Genomic DNA, 19387 nt, shown 5'->3' with positions numbered 1-19387 from the left:
TCTGTGTAAGGAGAGGACACTCAGCAGCTGTTTTCACATCTGGACACTGGAGCACTAGTGTGGGACACAAGAACACCATTTTTATTAGGGGAGGCACACAGGTGCTCCAGTGTATACTATAGGGGGGTCTCCATCTGTGAAGCTTGTACTAAACAGGTAAAGTATTGCAGGTTGACAAAGGACAATAAAAAAGCGACATCTTTGAACTCTGCTAAAATTGACAATTGTACCCCACTTCCAAGCAATGTTTCCTATTTATAGTTCTGCCATCAAATCACTGTGTGCTAATTATACCCTTTTTGTTTTACATAGGGGAGAAAAGACTCGGAGGACACCCCTCATCCGAGGAGACCAGAGACCCCCCACCTGTTAAGAAGGTGAAATACCCCCAACCCAAGTGGAGCAGGAGGAGGAAGAAGATGTGGTTGAAATAGGCACCACAACAGGTGAGTGTCTGCGACCACAGACTCAGGTAAGAGATGGATGCTGGCAGATTTTTGATACCTGTTTTTGTTTGTTTTCTCTCTTTTTAGGTGATCGTGTTGTTAGGGATCGAGATCCGTTCACATCAGAAAGTGCCCAGATGCTGATCGGGGAGATCATGGGGTGTAATTTAGAATTGGAGAACCTCAAGTCAAAAATCAATGATGTGATTAAAAAAAATAATAACATCATTGATGTTTTGGGTTGAATTTAATACCCCACAAAATCACTTTGGTTTGGTACAATGTTTAAAATATTTTTGAAATGTTTCGAAAAGTCAAATTTGGAGGATGCACACAGTGTGCCAACTTGTGCTATCTGCCATCACGGGAGATCATTGGATGCGTTTTGGGGGTGCAACCCCTTCCTCAATAATAAAGTAGCGGTGAGGAAGGGCTTGCTCCCCCAAAACACGTCCCTTGATCCCCCGTGATGGCAGTTCGCACATGTTGACATTCGTAAATTGGTGTGCATCTTCCAAATTTGGCTTTTCAAGGGGTGATTTGACCCCATCTGAACGCAATATCAAACACAGTTCCTAAATACTCATGTCTGATATTGCCTTCAGGTTTTACCATATGTGAACTTTGTAAGTTCAAGTTTTTTGTCTTTCTTATTGGTTTTACACAGGCCTGTTTTATCATAAATGGACATTTCTATTTTTGATAATGCCACCCCAAAAATTGTTATACAACAAACATGTTGATTTGTTCTAAAAAACGTTTCTAAATGCACATGTGATTGTGCAGGTATTAAAAAGTTTGTTAATCAAGAATGTGTGGATTATTGTCTCAACGCGACAACATTTTGTGGTGATGTCATTGCTGTTTTCGTAAAAAATGGTGGTTATTTCCTAAGGGCAAATCCTCTTTGCACTACAAGAGCATTTTCATTGCAGTTTCAAGAGCACTTGTAGTATAAAAAGTGTATACGCCTTTAGTAAATAACAGCCAACAGTGCTTTGTATAAGGTTACACAATCACACCATTTTCAGGACTCCACACATTGCTGTCAGGGTCAGCTAAAACAAACACAAGCAGTAAATGTCCACAAAGAATTTCTTTTTTATTGGAAAAAGGCTTCACAAATTTGAAGGCATATTGATGGCAACCCTACACGCAAAGAACTCCAGGTATCGTAACCGGACATCACGGGCACTCAGGGAGGGCAAGCCAGGATGGCTGCTTTCAAGCGCCGTCAGTGTTTCAGGTATCACTCCGGCCTCAGGCCCAACTGAGCCAGCATAGTTGGCCGAATGTTTCCTTAAAAAGTTATGGAGAATACAGCACGCCAGTATAATATGGTTCAGTTTATACTCCGCCATATGGATAGGTGTCAGAAATAGGCGGAACCGGCTGGCCAGGATTCCAAATGTGTTCTCCACCACTCTTCGGGCTCTGGCCAGCCGGTAATTAAAAACCCTCTGTTCCGGGGTGAGGGTTCTCATCGGGAATGGTCGCATCAGGTGGTCCCCCAGCGCAAACGCTTCATCAGCAACGAACACGAATGGGAGTCCTTCCACATTGTCCTCTGGAGCTGGCAAGTCCAAGCTGCCATTCTGGAGACGCCTGTAGAACTCCGTCTGGGCGATGACTCCACCATCGGACATCCGGCCATTCTTCCCCACGTCCACATACAAGAAGTCGTAATTAGCCGACACCACCACCAACATCACAATACTATTGAACCCCTTATAGTTGAAATAGTACGACCCTGAGTTGGGTAGTGGGATGATGTGGACATGTTTCCCATCAATTGCCCCTCCGCAGTTAGGAAAGTCCTACCGCTGGGCAAAGTGGGAGGCCACAGTCTGCCATTCCTGTGGCGTGGAAGGAAACTGTTGAGGAAAACAAAAATAAATTAATATTGTTGCACAGAAACATGGCAAGCAGATTAGGCACAAACATTCTGGGGCAACCTCCAGATAGCATTTATTAAGGAGAATTTAACAACACCAAAGTATAAGGTACACCTATCATATTCTCCCCCCCCCCCTCTCATGGGCCATTTCGAACATTATGGGGGGTGTGGAAATCTTGGACAGTTAACCCTCTTCACTTCATTGAGAGATGAATGCCTAAATACAGGGTATTACTTGGAACAGCCCCTCAGTTACACTATTGGCAGCCCACTGGACAGGTAAGAAGTGTCCGAATACAAAGATATAAATACACATTGTACACATTTGAGCACATTTGAACATTCTGCTATTACCTGACTCAAGATAATAATAGTATCTTAAAAATTCAAACAGTACCATTGGAAAGTATACAGGCAGGCCCTTGCACTACATGCTTTGGGGAATTCATCCATAAATCAGAGCACAAAAGAGATGGGTATAGTGTGTATGGGTTTGGCAAAGTCAGCAGATAGATGATTGAGGATAGATAGAGAATTGGGATCAGCTGACTTAGCAGTTGGGGGAGGGAGGGTTACTAAAAATGATTTGGGGACACCACAAAAAATAAGCCTCTGCCACTCTGCCAGAATTTAAAGCTAAAATAACATTTCTAAACATTTTAGGGGGTGTTTGGGGTAAAGCACTACTATGGAGCTGATAAAATACATTGTTAAGTGACTACATGAGGTGAATATAGGGCCCGTAGAGCATGCTGGGGAGGTTAGTGAAGGACAATCTGTATGAAGGACCTAAAAAATTAATTACATAAAAATCCAGCATGCATGAGGACAAAGGGGACATTCACAGCATATTCCAATCATGGTAATTAGGGAACGAGGAAAGAAATACAATATATTAGCAAACATTAAACACAATAAAATGTGATATTAAAGGATAAAAATCTTACCTTCATATACTCCTTCTGCAGGACCTGTATGATGGCAGAACAGGTCTCTGGGATGATGATACCCAGAGCCTGGGGGGAGATGCCTGTCGAGAACTTCAAGTCCTGCAGACTTCTCCCTGTCGCTAAATACCGCAGGGTAGCGACCAACCTCTGCTCCGGAGTGATGGCTTGCCTCATGCAGGTATCCTGCCTGCTAATATAAGGGGTCAGCGAAGCCAACAGACGGTGAAACACGGGGTCCGTCATCCTGAGAAAGTTCCTGAAATCATCAGGATTATTCTCACGGATCTCACGGAGCAAAGGCATATGAGAGAACTGGTCACGCTGAAGCAACCAATTCTTGGTCCATGAACTCCTCCCCACCCTGTTCATGGACTGGACTTGTGTCAAGGTCAGGACCCCAACACCAAGCCCCCGCACAGCACGAACTCTACGAGGAGTACGCATACGCAACATGGCTAGAAAACGGTCGGCTGCTCAGAACGAAGTAACAGAACGCACTGAAGAACAGCAAGGCCTGTGAAGAGCGACCTGAAAAACAGTAACGAACGAACAAGAATACAATGACTAAGTCACGCGGAACTTGCTTGCACGCACTGAAGAGGCGATACAAACCCACAAGCACAAGCTGAACGGCAGAAAACGATCTGAAAACCACGAGTCTGAAAAAGCGCGAATCGTCTCTCACCAAACTTTTACTAACACGAGATTAGCAAAAGGTGCCCAAAGGGTGCCGCGCTTGGTTCTGAACTGGCCTTTTCTAGTCTCGTCGTACGTGCTTGACGTCACCGCGTTCTTGGCGATCGGAAATTCCGACAACTTTGTGCGACCGTGGGTACGCAAAACAAGTTTGAGCCAACATCCGTCGGAAAAAAACCTAGGATTTTGTTGTCGGAATGTCCGAACAAAGTCCGACCGTGTGTACGGGGCATTACTGTGAAGAAACCTTTCCGTATTTGGAGATGAAATCTCTTTTCCTCTAGACATAAAGAGTGCCCCCGTGTCCTCTGTATTGACCGTAAAGAGAATAACTGAACACCAAGTTCACTATATGGAACCGTTATATATTTGAACATGTTGATCATATCCCCCCTTATTCTCCTCTTCTCAAGAGTGAATACATTCAGTTCCTCTAATCTTTCCTCATAGCTGGGTTCCTCCATGCCTTTTATCAGTTTAGTTGCCCTTCTCTGCACTTTCTCCAGTTCCCTGATATCCTTTTTGAAAACTGGTGCCCAAAACTGAACTGCATATTCCAGATGAGGTCTTACTAATGATTTGAACATGGGGAAAATTATATCTCTCTCTCTGGAATCCACCCTCTCTTAATACAAGAAAGGACTTTGCTCGATTTGGAAACCGCAGCTTGGCATTGCATGCTATTATTGAGCTTATGATCTACCAAAACCCCCAGATCTTTCTCCACTACGGATTCCCCCAGTTGTACTCCCCATAGCATGTATGATACATGCATATTCTTAGCCCCCAAGTGCATAACTTTACATTTCTCAACATTAAACCTCATCTGCCACATAGACGCCCAATTAGACAGAGCATTGAGGTCGGCTTGTAAATTGTAGACATCCTGTAATGACATTATTCCACTGCATAGCTTGGTGTCATCTGCAAAGACAGAAATGTTACTTTTGATCCCAGACCCAATATCATTTATAAAGGTATTAAAAAGTAAGGGTCCCAGCACTGAACCTTGGGGTACACCACTGATAACCTTAGACCATTCAGAGTAAGAATCATTAAACACTACTCTCTGAATTCTGTCTTTTAACCAGTTTTCTATCCATTTACAAACTGCTATTCCCAAGCCTGTAGACTTTACCTTACACATGAGCTGCGTGTGGGGAACTGTGTCGAACGCTTTTGCAAAATTCAAGTATACCACGTTCACAGCCACCCCTCTGTCCAAGGTTTTACTTACCTCTTCATAAAAAGAAATCAGGTTTGTCTGATAACTTCTGTCTTTCATGATTCCATGCTGTCTGTTGCTTAAAATGTTTTTTTCCAGCAAGAACTCGTCTATGTTGTCTTTTATTAAATGCTCCAGTATCTTCCCGACTATAGAAGTTAAACTAACAGGTTTATAGTTACTTGGTAAAGACTTTGATCGCTTTTTAAATATAGGCACCACGTTCGCCCTGCGCCAATCCAGTGGTACTATTCCCATCATTAATGAGTCCCTAAAAATTAGATACAATGGCTTTGAAATTACAGAGCTCAATTCTTTTAGGATCCATGGGTGGATGCCATCAGGTCCAGATGTTTTATCCATCTTTATTCTGTCTAAATATTTCTGGACCGTATCACTTTTGAGCCATTGTGGATCATTCGGGGCTGTGTTAATACCACCCCCATTATGGACATGAGCTCCCCCATGCTCTTTTGTATACACAGAGCTGAAGAAAGTATTTAATACATTTGCCTTCTCTTTTTCTCCAGTCACCCACTCTAGATTATTTTGTAGAGGGCCTACATGCTCAGACCTGACCTTTTTACTATTAATATATTTGAGGAATTTTTTGGGGTTTGTCCTACAATCTTTTGCAATCTGTAGTTCGGTTTGAATTTTTGCATCCTTGATTTCCTTTTTACAAATTCTGTTAAATTCTTTGTAACATTTAAAGGACACTAGTGTTCCTTCATTTTTATATTTTATAAAAGCTCTTTTCTTATTGTTTATAGCTTTTTTAACTTTGACCGTGAGCCACATAGGTTTTATTTTTAGCCTTTTAAACTTATTGCCCATGGGAATATACTTTGCAGTGAGGTCCCAAGCGGTCTTTTTGAAGAATTCCCATTTCTGTTCTGTTTTTATCGATGCAAATATTCCCTCCCAGTCTAAATCCTGGAGAGCAGCCCTCATCCTTGGAAAATTTGCTCTCTTGAAGTTAAGTGTTTTTATCTTTCCCATATGTATTTCTTGTTTACAGCTAACATCAAATGAAATCATGTTATGATCACTGCTACCCAGGTGTTCCTTTATCTGAACATCAGTAATAAGCTCTGCATGGTTTGAGACTACCAGGTCAAACAGAGCTTCATTCCTAGTTGGGGCCTCAATAAACTGGACCATAAAATTGTTCTGTAATAGGTTAATACATTTTTGCCCTTTAACTATCCCAGCAGTACCATTACTCCAGTCAATTTCTGGGTAGTTAAAATCCCCCATTACTATCACCATCCCAGCCCTTGCAGCCCTTTCCATCTGTGCAAGGAGCTGAGTCTCCACCTCCTCGTTAACATTGGGTGGTCTATAACAAACTCCAATGATTAACTTTGAACTACCCACATCTATATGCAGTTCCACCCATAATGCTTCAGCCTCATCACACTCTCCGTCAACCAGGTCCTCTTTCACACTTGCTTTGAGATCACTTCTCACATAGAGATAGACCCCGCCACCTTTCCTTTTTACCCTGTCTCTCCGAAAGAGTGCATAGCCAGGAATATTAATAGCCCAGTCATGTGAGGATTGAAGCCAAGTTTCAGCAATACCTATTACATCATAGCTCTCCTCATGTACCAGAGCTTCCAACTTAACTATTTTGCTTGGCAGACTTCTGGCATTGGTGTACAAACACTTTAATGCATTATTACATTTTGCTCTGGTGTTTTTCATATCATTTTAAGTAGTACAAATGGCACTATAGTTTCCAATGGCTGTTTGCAACATGGGAAATTTCTTGTCACCTGCCATAACCCTCACCCCATCTATCCCCATTCCACCCTCCATTAATGTCTGACCCCCTAACTGACCTGTCTGCCCGATGTAATTCTAGTTCACCCTCCCCCTCAATCCTAGTTTAAATACTCCTCCAGCCTTCTCATAAACCTCTCCCCCGGCACAGCAGACCCCCTTACATTCAAGTGTAAATCGTCTTTAGCATATAGGTTGCACCCCAATGAAAAGTCAGCCCAGTGCTCTAGAAACCCAAATCCCTCCTCCCTACACCATGCATTCAGCTCTCTAATCACCCTCTGCCTTTCCTGTGTTGTGCATGGCACAGGCAATATTTCAGAGAATATCACCCTGGAGGTCCTTCCCTTCAACTTGCAGCCAAGTTCTTTAAATTGATTCTTAACGAGCCTCCACCTTCCATGTATACTGTCATTGGTTCCAACGTGGACCAAGACAGCTGGGTCATACCCAGCCCCTCCCAGTAATTTATCCACCCGGTCCACCACATGCCGAACCCTAGCACCAGGGAGACAGCAAACCATTCGGTTGAGGCGATCCTGGCGACAAATTATTCTATCAGTCCTTCTGATTATAGAATCCCCTATTACCACCAACTGTCTAGGCTTACCTGCACTCCCCTCACCACCTCTACTAGATGGGCTGCTCTCCCGGATGTTAGGGGTAGCAGTGACATCTAGATCTAGATCTAATCTAGAGCTGCCACCTCTGTGTTTGCCACCTCCACATCTTCACCCAACTTGGCAAATTTGTTTTGATGCACAAATACAGGACTGGCCTTCCTTTTCTGCGAGCCCCTTCCACTCCCTCTAACTACATTAACCCATCTTCCTATCTGATAATCCTGACTTGCCTCTCCACCCTCCACATCAACCCTACTGACCACCTGCTCAGTAAGCAGAGGACCCCTTTCAAGGTTGTCCTTTCTAAAATAGAAAGACAATCCTGGTAGCCACCAATTCCTAGATGCTAAAACGTAAATAAAATACCTAAAGCTGCTAGCGTTACACACGTCACATATATCGTGCAAAAACAATTATAAATATATATATACGCTGCGCTAAAAGGCATGTATAAGAAGTGCACAGTAAATAATTGATCACAAATTAAATAAACAATGAATCAGTGAATTATAAATGTTAATACACATATATCATACTATGGATATAGTTAAGTGCCTAGTGCTAAACTGTGTATCACAAGCCCAAAAAAAAAAAAAAATATATATATATATCTATATATATCTATATATATATATGTATATACTGTATATAGATATATATCTATATATATATATATATTATGAGCATAGCCTGTTCCAGGAGTATGCTCGTAATCCAATGTACTCGCATATCAAAGAGAGTAAGAGAGTGTTCCCATTGAAGTCAATGGAAGCGAAAATAATTAGTTCCGCTTTGACTTCAATGGGATGCAATGCCGCATGCGCCAGAGAGCCCCGGAAACGGCTGAAAAGGCCCGAGCACACTCCGGCAGGCCTCGGCAAACCTCGGAAAGACTCTGTTCATGAGCCTTTCCGAGGTTTGCCGAGGTCAGCTGAACTGTCCTCGGGTCTTTTCATGCATTTCCGAATGCCGACGATCGGCGCTGTTCAGCTCCGGCGCCCCCCACCTCAGGCCAAAAGCGGTACTGCACACCGCTTTTGGCCTGGATACTGCTCGTTTTGCGAGACAACACTCGCAAACCAAGTTAGAATTTTTAGAAATACAGTGCTCGTTTTGTGAAACGCTCGTTAACCGCGTTACTCGCAAACCGAGGTTCCACTGTATATCAAAGTGCTTCTGTGCTTTCATATAGTGTCCAAATAAGTCAATAATGACCGTGCTTTCATACAGTGTCCAAACATGTCAATAATGACCGTGCTGAAAAACAATGCTGTAAGTGATTTAAATTATATGCTAAAGTGCTCATGTACATGCAAGTAGCGACCAATTGCGTCACTAATCCAGTATTGATAAAGGTCCATATAATCCAAAAGCTGTGATCCAAGCAGTGCTAAGGTGTCATCACTCAGGTGCCCCCTTAGGTAATAAATGCTCACCTTGGAGCGTGCGACTTTGCAATTAAGCTAAGTCAAAACACGTATGTGAACCACCTCTGGGCTCTATGATGGTATTGGGCTCCTGGATTCCTCAGCATACACCAACCGGGATATGAAACAGGAAAAACTTAGAGCATGCGACTTTGTGATTAAGCTAAGTCAAAACAAGCATGTGAACCGCCTCTGTGCTCTATGATGGTATTGGGCTCCTGGATTCCTCAGCATACACCAACCGGGATATGAAACAGGAAAAACTCGATAGTGCAAGTAGAGTTTGAACCGTTTAAATTAACCGATTAACCGATTAAATAAAGCAAAAAAGATCCCCTTCAGGGGTACTCACACAGATTAGGTGCGTCAGTGCACCACTCTATAGTAAGCCTATACTGGTGTATACCAATGGTGGTATCGGGATGATGCGGGTGTCCTCCTCAGTGCTCAAGATACCTGCTGTGCTGTCCTGACCCCTCCCCTTTCTGTCCTTACTGCCCAGTGTTGCAACTTGCTCCTCCAGATCTCTAATGCGAGCTTCCAGAAGGGCAACCTGCTCACATCTGTCACAGCGGTATCCATCCTGGAGCAGTTGCACCAATTTTGCATACATGTGGCATACTGTGCACTGAGCAAAACCTTCAACCCTGCTAGCACTCATTTCCCAGTTACAATACAATTACTTAAAGGAAGTTTAAGATGTTACTTACCGGTTAGAAGACTCCTGTCTTAACTCCTGTTTTCAACTCCTGGTTATTAACTTTCCACTTTAGTTCAAAATTCCACTTATGTTCGCAAAATCCACATGCAAGCCACCATCAGCAGGGAGCAAAATGTTGCTCATACCTTCAGTCCTGATCCAATGACACCAAAAATTCAGGTATGTACTAATTATTACATATAAAAAACTGAAATCTGATCCCACTGACTCGTATAGTATCCAATTGGCGGCACTGGTGGATTGGGGTTTTGGGGTGAGAGCCCTAAACCCTAAGGAAAGAAGGTATCTAGTACCCAGTGCCAATCGCATACCTGTGATATACACATTACCTAAAGTGCATAAAAGTATTCAAAATCCCCCACCGCGTCCCATAGTAAATGGGATTGGATCCGTAACAGCAAGGCTAGGAGAATATTTAGATAAATTCCTCCAACCCAGTGTAAAGGCGACTAGAGCATATCTAAAAGACACCTCAGATTTGCTACGTCTGTTGGAACAAGTGAAGGCCTGAACTGATCTTCTACCGAAGATTCATTGATGATATCCTGCTGATATGGGAGGGCTCTAAGGATACTTTGGATATATTCCTTGAACAACTGAATAGGAATACAAATAACATCAAGTTGGAATACCTTATTAGTGATGCATCAATCAATTTCTTAGATGTTACGATTGAAAAAATGAATAACTCATTAAAAAGTAAGGTGTATTTTAAGCCGACGGACCGCAATAGCTACCTATCCGTAACTAGCGGTCATCATCCATCATGGATAAAAAATATCCCGAAGGGTCAGCTATTGCGGATCCGTCGTAACTGTACCCAGTTGGGGGATTTTTTGATGCAATCGAACACTTTAAAAGAAAAATTTATCCAGAAAGGATACAAAAATGAAGATCTCACCAAAATTGTGCATGAGGTAGCCAATATCCCCAGGGAATATTGCCTGAAGGAAAAAGAAACAGAAAGAGGAGATTCCCAGCATCAATTTAGCTTCATCTCGGGCTTCCATTATCAGTACAGGGAGATTGAGAACATTTACAAAAAGTACTGGTATATTCTCTGTAAAGACAAACACTTAGGAGGAATACTACCAGCATGGCCAAAGTTTATTTACAGGAAGGCCCCAAATATAGGTGACCAGATAGTAAAAAAGATCCTGGATCCACCAAAACCAAGATCTTTGTCCTTTGATTTTAAAGGTTTTTTCTGTTGTAGGAAATGCATTTGTTGTAAAACAGTTAGGGTCAGCAACAGAGGCATTACGAGTGTCACTAACAGAGAAGGGGAAAGGTTTGAAATTAAAGAATTTAGCACATGCACTACTACACATGTGGTATACCTGATGTGGTGCCCGTGTGGCCTGTACTATGTTGGGAGGACCAAGAGGCAGTTGAAAGTTCGTATTAATGAACATCTCACCAACATAAAAAATGGATACAAGTATCATAGTGTATCTATGCACTTTAGAGTCAAACACCAACAAGACCCCTCACTGTTACAATTTTGTGGCATCGATGTGGTCTATCCATCCTGGAGGGGGTCCAACAGGGTAAGAGACCTCTCACAAAGAGAGACGGAATGGATATTTCTCTTTAAGAGTTTGACCCCGAGAGGCCTCAACATTGAATTGGACCTAAACTGTTTTTTAAATGATTTTTAGACAGATTCTATTGGTAGGCAGACTACATAGTTCCCTATCCCACATATGCCCTTACGTTGTTATGAATGGGGGGCTATTTTTACGGATTGTCATTTTTATGGATTTTACATAGATTATTATGCCCTTGTAGTTTGACTAATTAGATATGTCAATAAGTCGATCTACTGTACTATTTCAGCAATAGAATTATTGACATTTTTTTAGAAGTATTATATTTTATTTTTCAATATCAAATAATGACCATTTTCCATTGAAAGTTGAGATCTGGTCATTTAAATGATATTATTTAGCCACTTCTATATATTTTTAATATTTTTAATATTTTTAATATCTATTCTATGTGTATTTTTTAATTATTAATATTGTTTAATTACACAGAATATAGTAAGCTCGAAATTAGATAGAGTCCCTGATTATAACCATGTTTAAGAGGTTGTTTCAATATATTTGACTGTGAGGATACTTATATCATTTATATTGATAAGCATTGTAATGTTAATGTAGGACTTTATATGTACATATCGCTCTAACAGGTGTGAAGCACAGTGTTGGTTTCATATATGACATGTCAGGGTTAATTAATGCTGTTGTATGCTCCACCACCCCGGGATGCCGCTATGGTAATGGTGGTAGAAAGAGGTGGGGAGATTGTTTTAACAACTTTAGGAGAGACAGCAGCATGTCATGTTCTGCTGTCACGAGTGACGGGGGTTTGCGCTCACGGGGACACTCGTAAGGCGCAAGTGCCGAGTAAATAGGTGCGCATGCGCACTAAGACTCCTCATTTGATTGGTGAGAGGAGGGGATAAAAGGAATGATGGGTATCTAGAGCGGCCTATCCCATGATTAAGATACAGGTGTATCGAAACATGTCGGGGGCGTGGCCGCATGAAGGATAACACCACGTACGAGTGACAGGAGAAAGTTAGCTGCACGGATTACCGAGTGGGGGAGACGGCTATACTCATTCAAGAAGCAGGCGGGGAGAGGGTGAGAGATACTTCCTATACGCTGGCTTTTAGAGGGTCCGCCGTGACCGCATACCCCCTAGGAGATTGATCTTAGCAGCCGGTTAATACTACACCGGACAGATTGCTGTGGAGTTTGCTGTGTTTTTATTTTTTACACAATGTGAGTGAAACTGTTGAAGTGGTATTTGCATTGTGAATCATTAAAAGTGTTTTACAGTATTACACTATTGGGAGTTTTCTTGTTTCTATATGGAACGCTCTTCCGGATGGATAAGAGTTTTACCCTTGCCGTCAGGAGCAGACATCTATGCCTTTTAGCCTCATACGTAAGTGGAGGCATGAGGAGCTGGTGAGTGGCTGTCCATAGGGAGAGTGGTCACTGAACACAGAGGTGTGGTGGAAGATTGCACTAGAAGAATCTACACTCCTGAAATAGAGAAACTTGCGGATGCACCAGTTTTATTGCTTTTATGAGCACTGATTTGGACACTTGTTGGCACACTTGTGTGATATTTAAAGGGACTTGATTTATATATTCACTTTTATGTAGAAGTGTGTGGTGATGCTCACGGATCGCCATCTGATGGGCTTATACATATGAGTTATCATATTATAACAGCATCTGAGTGATATTGACACTAAGTCACGTTTATTTATTTTTGTGGTGTTTTGACATATTGTTTAGACACATGTTTTTTTGATGTGGATTCATCAATAGTATGTTTTCATCTTAGTACTATTGTACACATCTATCCATTTTTTACACTATATATAGATGAGCACCGGTCAAGAGGTGTTTGTTAGATTTCGTTTTTTTACCTTAGGAGGTGAAATAGATTTATGAGTAGTAGCGCCACGATTTAATTTGTCACGTGTGGTCTTTGCACTGAGCACATAGCACTTATTTAAATCTAATACACAATGTACTAATTATTATATAAATGAATGTGGCTTTTAAGTGCAGCTAGTGTGAGTATCTGAAATGTATCTTGTTATCATCTTCCTGCAATTGTACAATATAACATAGACTGGAAAATAAAGCTGGCCATACACTATGTGAACAAGATGAAATTTGCTCTGTTGATGGCCCTTTCATAAACCATACAAAAAGCTCCTGGCTGGTTCTCCTTTCCGCAGTGAAAAGCTGTTTGGAGAATTTTGACAAATATATCCAAAAAATATCAAGTTGGAAAAGTACTCTTTTGCCAGTTAGGAAAAAGAGTAAACTTCCCTCATTTAAACAGACTCTTTCTCCAGTGTCAGGGACATCAGCCTCCAGGCAGTCGCGACGGCCTCCTCCGTCAGGTTCAAGAGGTAAACCTCAGGGTCAAACCCAGGGACAAAAGAAGTCCTGGGGGAGGAAACCTACAAGACAGAACGCTAAAGCCTCTTTATGAAGGGACGCCCTCCCTCGTTCGAGTGGGGGGAAGACTTCTGCAGTTCTCAAGGGTCTGGCAGGAAGAATTTTGAGACAGATGGGTGGTCTCCACAATAGGTCTAGGTTACAAACTAGAGTTGCGAGAATTCCCGTCTCCTCGTTTACTCAGGTCAAATGTCCCCAAAGATCCAGAGAAAAAGAAGTCTCTCTTTCAAGTGTTAGACCAACTTTTGTTGCAAAAAGTGATCATGGTTGTTCCCAAGGAAGAGCAGGGGTTGGGGTTTTATTCAAACCTTTTCACAGTGCCAAAACTAAATGGAGATGTCAGACCCATTCTAGATCTCAAAGATCTAAACCGGTTCCTAAATATCCGCTCTTTTCGCATGGAATCTATCCGATCAGTAGTCTCCATCCTACAAGGAAGAGAACTTCTGGCATCAATCGACTTCAAGGATGCATACCTGCATGTACCTATTTTCCCCGCTCACCAGAAGCATTGCCTTTCGGTCTAGTTCATGCACCTCGGGTGTTTACAAAACTTCTGGCCCTTCCTCTGGCCATATTAAGTACTCTAGGTATAACGATAATAGCGTACCTAGACAACCTGCTCTTGATAGACCGGTCAGTAGTCCGCTTGGACCAAAGTATGGTCACCACAGTCAACTACCTGGAATACCTAGGTTGGTTCCTTAACCTAGAGAAATATTCTTTAAAGCCAGTAAGAAGATTAGAGTACTTGGGTCTGGTTATAGATACAGCCCAGAAGAGGGTGTTTTTACCCCAGGCAAAGATCAGCGCCATAAAGGAGCTGATTCAGGTGGTCAGGTTGAAGAAGGGTCCTTCTATTCGCCTTTGTATGAGGTTGTTGGGGAAAATGGTGGCTTCATTCGAAGCGGTTCCCTCTGCTCAGTTTCATTCGAGACTGCTGTAAAACAGTATCCTGTCTGCCTGGAACACAAAGGTCCAAGCACTAGATTTTCTGATGCGTTTGTCCCCAAAAGTGTGCCAGAGCCTCAGTTGGTGGAGGATATCTGAGAATCTGCAAAAGGGGAAATCCTTCTTACCAGTTACCTGGAAGGTGGTAACAACAGATGCCAGCCTTTCGGTTTGTGGAGCAGTCCTGGAAGAAGCGTCTGTCCAAGGGAAATGGTCCAGAACCGAAAGGACCTTGCCCATCAACATTCTAGAAAAACTAGCCCTAAAGGTCAGGCCCTAAAGGTCTGGACATTCAGGTTGTGGGATTCTCCTGTCAGGATTCAATCCATAAATGCCACAGCAGTGGTTTATATCAATCACCAAGGGGGCACCAAAAGTCAGGGAGCCCAGGGAGAGGTAAACCATATTCTAACCTGGGCAGAAAAGCATGTGCCGGGCATATCGGTAATCTTCATTCCAGGGGTAGAGAACAGCAGTTGTTCCCGGGGGAATGGTCCCTTCACCCCGACATCTTCCTGGCTATATGCCAAAGATGGGGGATCCCGGATGTAGATCTGTTTACATCCAGGTTCAACAACAAAGTCGACAACTTTGTGTCAAGAACAAGGGATCCACTCGCATGCGGAACAGATGCGTTGGTGACCCCGTGGGATCAGTTCTCACTGATTTATGCATTCCCTCTTATTCTGCTGCTACTACGACTTCTTTGCAGAATCAAGCAGGAAAAGAAGTCGGTGGTTCTTGTGGCCCCAGCGTGGCTCAGAAGATCTTGGTATGCAGAAATAGTAAAGATGGCGGTAGGGGCCCCATGGACCCTACCATCACGTCCAGACCTGCTATCACAGGTACCAGTGTTCCATCCTACCTTACAAACGCTAAATTTAACGGTTTGGCTATTGAAACCCACATTCTGAGAATCGTGGGCTTTCAGGCTCAGTGATATCTACTTTGATTAATGCAAGGAAGCCAGCTTCCAGAGTCATTTATTATAGAGTCTGGAAGGCATATGTTTCCTGGTGTGAATCCAGGGGTTGGCATCCTAGGACTTGCCTTTCTGCAAATGGGGTTAGAGATGAAGCTGGCTATGAGTACCATCAAAGGCCAGATGTCGGCCTTATCGATTGCCACTTGCTTCGTATTCTTTAGTCCGAAGCTTTATACAGGGGGTAATGCGGCTTAATGCACCGGTTAGAGCTCCCCTGAACCCTTGGGACTTGAATTTAGTTCTGTCGGCATTACAGAAACAGCCTTTTGAGCAGATACGACATATTCCCTTAGTCCTTTTGACAAGGAAGCTAGTTTTTCTGGTAGCCATATCTTCTGCAAGAAGGGTATCAGAATTGGCGGCTCTTTCTTGTAAAGAGCCATATTTAATCATTCACAAGGATAGAGTAGTATTGCGTCCTCATCGTAGCTTTCTGCCAAAGGTGGTTTCAGGCTTTCATCTAAACCAGGATATTGTTCTACCTTCATTTTTTCCAGAACCCTGTTCTACGGAAGAAAAGTCACTACATTCTTTGGATGTAGTGAGAGCAATCAAAATCTATGTGAAGGCGACTGCTCAGATTCGGAAAACAGATGTTTTGTTTGTGTTGCCTAAAGGTCCGAGGAAAGGACAGGCAGCGTCGAAATCTATTATTGCCAAATGGATTTGGCAAGTATTTATTCAAACTTATGGTTTGAAGAGGAAAGTTCCACCTTTTCAAATCAAAGCACACTCCACCAGGGCTGTTAGTGCTTCATGGGCAGTGCATCACCAAGTCTCCATGGCTCAAATCTGCAAGGTCGCAACTTGGTCTTCAGTCCATATATTCACCAGATTCTATCAGGTGAATGTAAGAAGGCATGAGGATATCGCCTTTGGGCACAGTGTGCTGCAGGCAGCAGTATTGGTCCTCAGGTCTGATTGCACCCTACTTTTGTTGATGTCCCCTCCCCTCAGATAGCATTGCTCTGGGACATCCCATACAGTAATTACTGTGGCTCTGTGTCCTGTGATGTACGATAAAGATAAAAGGATTTTTATAACAGCTCACCTGTAAAATCCTTTTCTTGGAGTACATCACGGGACACAGAGTTCCCTTCCCTCTTTCTGGTTACACGTGTATTGCTTTGCTACAAAACTGAGATACTTCCGGTAAGGGGAGGGGTTATGGGGAAATGAACTTCCTGTCTAGGGTGTGCCAGTGTCCATCACCTGAAGTTGCCAAATAACCCATACGGAAATTACTGTGGCTCTGTGTCCCTGATGTACTCCAAGAAAAGGATTTTACAGGTAAGCTGTTATAAAATCCTATTTTTGAAGAAAGGCCACATGCTTTGCCAAAACGCACCTTTAAGATTCTGAGGCCACATGGAAAAAGGTGTTATGGGGAAATGAACTTCCTGTCTAGGGTGTGCCAGTGTCCATCACCTGAAGTTGCCAAATAACCCATACGGAAATTACTGTGGCTCTGTGTCCCTGATGTACTCCAAGAAAAGGATTTTACAGGTAAGCTGTTATAAAATCCTATTTTTGAAGAAAGGCCACATGCTTTGCCAAAACGCACCTTTAAGATTCTGAGGCCACATGGAAAAAGGTGTTATAGTCAGATACGACTAAAATTTAATTATTTGGCCTCAACATCAAAGGATATGTCTGGCAAAAATCCAATACAATAATCCATATAACATAATTCCTACAGTAAAGTATTAAGGTGGTAATATCCTGTTATGGAGATGTTTCTCTGCAGCACTTGTCAGAATAGAAGAAAAAATGGATGGGGCAAAATACCGTTGAATTCTTGAGGAAAATCTGCTGCCCTCTGCCAGAAGGTTGTCAATGGGAAGAAGGTTTACCTTCCAACATGACAACGACCCAAAGCACACAGCAAAAATGACCACACAGTGGTTAAAGGAGAAAAAGATGAATGTCCTTGCATGGCCAAGTCAGAGCCCAGAACTAAACCCCATTGAAAATCTGTGGAATGACTTGCAGACTGCAGTCCACATACGGTCACCATCAAATTTAACTGAACTTGAGCAATTCTGTAAAGAAGAGTGGGCAAATATTGCAAAGTCTAGATGTGCAAAGTTAGTAGAGATGTATCCCAACACACTAAAGGTTGTAATTAAAGCAAAAGGTGGTTCAACAAAATACTGACACAAGGGGGTGATCCTTTTTCCAACCCAGTGATTTTGTTTTTGATACAGCTGGATAAAACAGCAAAATGTGATTATTTTAAAAGGGAGAGGGGTGATTGTTTTCTATACCCACTGTAAAAATTAGTATCCAGTTATATTATGTCTAGAAAAGAATCCAGACCTTTTTTCAAACAATCTACTGAGCAGGGATGAGCTTTGAGTTCGAGTCAAACTCATATTCGACTCAAACATCGGCTGTTCACCAGTTCGCCGAACAGCGAACAATTTGGGGTGTTTGCGGCAAATTTGAAAGTTGCGGAACACCCTTTAAAAGTCTATGGGAGAAATCAAAAGTGCTAATTTTAAAGGCTTATATGCATGGTATTGTCATGAAAAGTGTTTGGGGATCTGGGTCCTTCCCCAGGGGACATGGATCAATGCAAAAAAAAGTTTTAAAAACTGCTGTTTTTTCGGGAGCAGTGATTTTAATAATGCTTAAAGTGAAACAATAAAAGTATAATATTCCTTTAAATTTCGTACCTGGGGGGTGTCTATAGTATGCCTGTAAAGGGGTGCATGTTTCCTGTGTTTAGAACAGTCTGACAGTAAAATGACATTTCAAAGGAAAAAAAGTCATTTAAAACTACTCGCGGCTATTAATGAATTGCCGGTCCGATAATACACATAAAAGTTCATTGATAAAAACGGCATGGGAATTCACCACAGGGGAACCCCGAACCAAAATTTAAAAAAAAAATGGCATGGGGTCCCCCTAAATTCCATACCAGGCCCTTCAGATTTTGAGGGGGACCCCCACGCCTTTTTTCTTTTTTTTTAAATTTTGGCTGGGGTTCCCCTTAATATCCATACCAGACCTGAAGGGCCTGGTATGGAATTTAGGGGGACCCCCCACACCATTTTTTTTTAATTTTGGTTCGGGGTTCCTCTGTGGGGAATTCCCATGCTGTTTTTATCAATGAACTTTTATGTGTATTGTCGGACCGGCAATTCATTAATAGCTGCGAGTAGTTTAAAATAACTTTTTTTCCTTTGAAATGTCAATTTCTGTCAGACTGTTCTAAACACGGGAAACATGCGCCCCTTTACAGGCATACTATAGACACCCCCCAGGTACGAAATTTAAAGGAATATTACACTTTTATTGTTTCACTTTAAGCATTATTAAAATCACTACTCCTGAAAAAACATCAGTTTTTAAAACTTTTTTTTGCATTGATCCATGTCACCTGGGGCAGGACCCAGGTCCTTGAACACTTTTTATGACAATAACTTGCATATAAGCCTTTAAAATTAGCACTTTTGATTATTCATGTTCGAGTCCCATAGACTAACGGTGTTCGTGTTCGAACCAATTTTTTGCCTGTTCGCATGTTCTGATGCAAACCGAACAGGGGGGTGTTCGGCTCATCACTACTACTGAGCTAGCCAGAATCAGCTCTTAAGGGAGTCTATTCCACATTTTCATAGCTCTTACTGTAAAGAAGCCTTTCCGTATTTGGAGATGAAATCTTTTTTTTGCTCCAT

This window comes from Aquarana catesbeiana, linkage group LG01 (genome assembly GCF_042186555.1).
Source record: "Aquarana catesbeiana isolate 2022-GZ linkage group LG01, ASM4218655v1, whole genome shotgun sequence".
NCBI lineage: Eukaryota > Metazoa > Chordata > Amphibia > Anura > Ranidae > Aquarana > Aquarana catesbeiana.
This window is presented reverse-complemented; position numbering follows the sequence as displayed.